This window comes from Scyliorhinus torazame, chromosome 24 (genome assembly GCF_047496885.1).
Source record: "Scyliorhinus torazame isolate Kashiwa2021f chromosome 24, sScyTor2.1, whole genome shotgun sequence".
NCBI lineage: Eukaryota > Metazoa > Chordata > Chondrichthyes > Carcharhiniformes > Scyliorhinidae > Scyliorhinus > Scyliorhinus torazame.
In genome coordinates this window covers 51,881,921-51,884,695 of record NC_092730.1, presented here as the reverse complement: position 1 = coordinate 51,884,695, position 2,775 = coordinate 51,881,921, and the positions used below count along the sequence as shown (strand labels likewise).

The 2,775-nt window shown below is 45.6% G+C and overlaps 1 non-coding gene across 1 annotated transcript; it reads left to right on the top strand.

The window, feature by feature from the left end:
* The first annotated feature begins 661 nt into the window (after window positions 1–661).
* On the top strand, window positions 662–750 carry trnar-ucg (transfer RNA arginine (anticodon UCG)). Its single transcript is given in 2 exon segments — window positions 662–698; window positions 715–750. It is a non-coding gene; the product is annotated as a tRNA-Arg (tRNA).
* The last annotated feature ends 2,025 nt before the right edge of the window (window positions 751–2,775 follow it).

Sequence of the window (2,775 nt, the reverse complement as noted above, 5' to 3'; positions counted from 1 at the left end):
AATAAGTTACATTGGAAATATCCTAGAAGTTCATTTTTGCTTTACATGGAACAGCACCGAACTTCCCAGTCCAGCTCCAAATTAAAGCAATTCAATCACAGAAACTGGCAGCACAGAAGGAGGCCTGTGCAGACCGAATGGTCACGTGATTACGTGTTCCGCATCTAAAATGATCAGGTGTTCTCCCCGGATCGCGCTCAGAGCACAAGCCTGGAGCAGCTGCTCAAACAGTAAATAAATTATTTTTTGTTACACGTCCTTGGTCGCCAGTCTTTGAGAGATCAGAATTTCTCCATGGTGTCAGGAGTGGGCAGTATGGCACAAGGGCTTCGCCACCTAAACCCGCTGCTGTCATAGAATCAGAGAATCCCTATTGTGCAAATGAAGACCATTCGGCACAACGAGTCTGTACTGACCCTCCGAAAGCTCACGCACCTGCCCTCTACTGGAATATTGGGTCCGATGGAGCAACTCTGGCCCCCATTCCAACCCCTGAAATCCGTCCCTCCCCTCTCATGAGTGGGGTGCAGGATTGGAGTGTCAGTGCAGACTCGATGGGCCGAATAGCCTCCTTCTGCATGTTACTGGTTTCTATGGAAACAGATATGATCACAGTATTTATTCACATGGGATAAACATTGGCTCGCACGTCACTGCCGGTGGCCGCGTGGCCTAATGGATAAGGCGTCTGACTTCGATGAATCGAATGATGATATCAGACGATTGCAGGTTCGAGTCCTGTCGCGGTCGTTTTATACAGAAATCCGGTGGAACTTGCTGACAGCCGATTTTTCCCTCCTCAGCTCATAGTTCCACCTTTCCATCCAAGCATTGCAGGGCTTTTTATGGAATATAATTCCTTCTAACATTGTTTTCATTCAATTCGCTCTCATCCTAGCATTTTGTTTATCCCCTGATGAATCCGCAGTATCTATTTGACTTGGATCAAGTATAGAATAATATATTATGTATCAATCGGTTCAATACAATTCTGTGGAGGAAATTCTAATGTCGTCAGGAAGACAGACAGAGTCATAGAGTCATAGATGTTGGCAGCATGGAAAAAGCCCTTCGGCCCAGCTTGTCAATGCCGCCCAGTTTCTTTCACTAAGCTAGACCCACTTGTCCGCATTTGGCCCATATCCCTCTATACCCGCCCTGCCCATGTAACTGTCTAACTGATTTTTAAAAGACAAAATGATAACCGCCTCCACCACTGCCTCTGGCAGCCCGTTCCAGATGCTCCTCATTACCTTATTTATGCTCCTCATTATTTCATAGACCTCTATGACATCATCCATAAGCCTCCTACGCTCCAGGAAAAAAAGTGCCAGCCTATCCAGCCTCTACCTTTCACTCAGACCATCAAGTCCTGGTAGCATCCTTCTAAACCACTTCTGCACTCTTTCTAGTTTAACAATATCCTTCGGAAAATAGGGTGACCAGAACTGAACACAATATTCCATGTGTGGTCTTACCAATGTCTTGTGCAACTTGAACAAGACGTCCCAACTCTTGTATTCAACATTTTGAGCTTAAAACCTCGCATTCCGAATGCCTTCTTCACCACCCTATCGACCTGCGACACCACCTTCAAGGAGCTGTGAACCTGTACTCCTAGATCTGTTTGTTCTGTAATTCTCCCCAACTCCCTACTAGTAACTGATTAGGTCAATCCCTGATTTGAGCTACCAAAATACATCACCTCACATTTATCCAAATTAAACTCCATCTGCCATTCATCGGCCCACTGGCCCAAGATGTTTAATAATGAGTTGAATCAACTGTTTTTTGTTCAGAGGGATGAAAGATTATCTCACTGGATTGGGAATCCAGAGGCCTGAAATACTCTTTGGGACAGGGAATAAATCTCACCATTCAAATTCACTGATTCAATAAATTTTCAGGGGCGTTGACAGGGTTGATGCTGAGAGGTTGTTTCTCCATGTGGGAGAGTCTAGGACCAGAGGGAATGATCTCAGAGTAAGGGGCCGCCCAATTAAATCAGAAATGATGAGTAATTTGTTCTCTCAGAGTATAGTGTATCTGTGGAAACATTGTTTCTAAGCGAATACTTGTCGAGGCTGGGGAAGTTAATATGCGCAAGATTAAATCAGTAAGGGAATCAAGGATTATGGGGATAAGGCGGGAAAGTGGGTTTGAAGATTATATCAGGTCAATCATAACCTCTTTGAATGGTGGAGCAGACAGGATGGGCCGAATGGGCCACTTCTGCTCTTCCGTCTTACAGTGTAATGAGATCATCTGATGAACTTGATTTCACGGCTGGGCGGCCGGTTCTGGAAAGACAAAATCTGCCAGCAGTGCCCCAGATGAAGCTGGCGTCTGTTTTGGAGTTTCTGAAGCCGCAAGTTTTCATGGTGTCAAACTCCTGCCCAAAGCTGGTGTCGTGATTTAAATCGATTATCAGACAGAGGATTAGGAATATCGGTATAGAGATTGGTGCAAGAAGATTCACTCCTCAGGCCTGTTGAACTCCGAATCTAAACTCCATCCTAGTTCCGGATGCACTGAATGAATCATCAGGTCACCCTCAATAAGTGGCCCAACGCGGAGATGCAGCAAATTGATCATCGAGGAGGATGGATTCAGACCCGCAGATGCAAAGCACAATGGATTAGCAGCGCATCACCTTCACCTCTCGGCCAACTCGCCAAATGAGCTGACTTCACCAAACCACCTCATGGACCTTTAACATCTGCAACAACTAACGGACGAAGGTTGTATTTGTCCATTCGTCCAGATGTGCAGCCA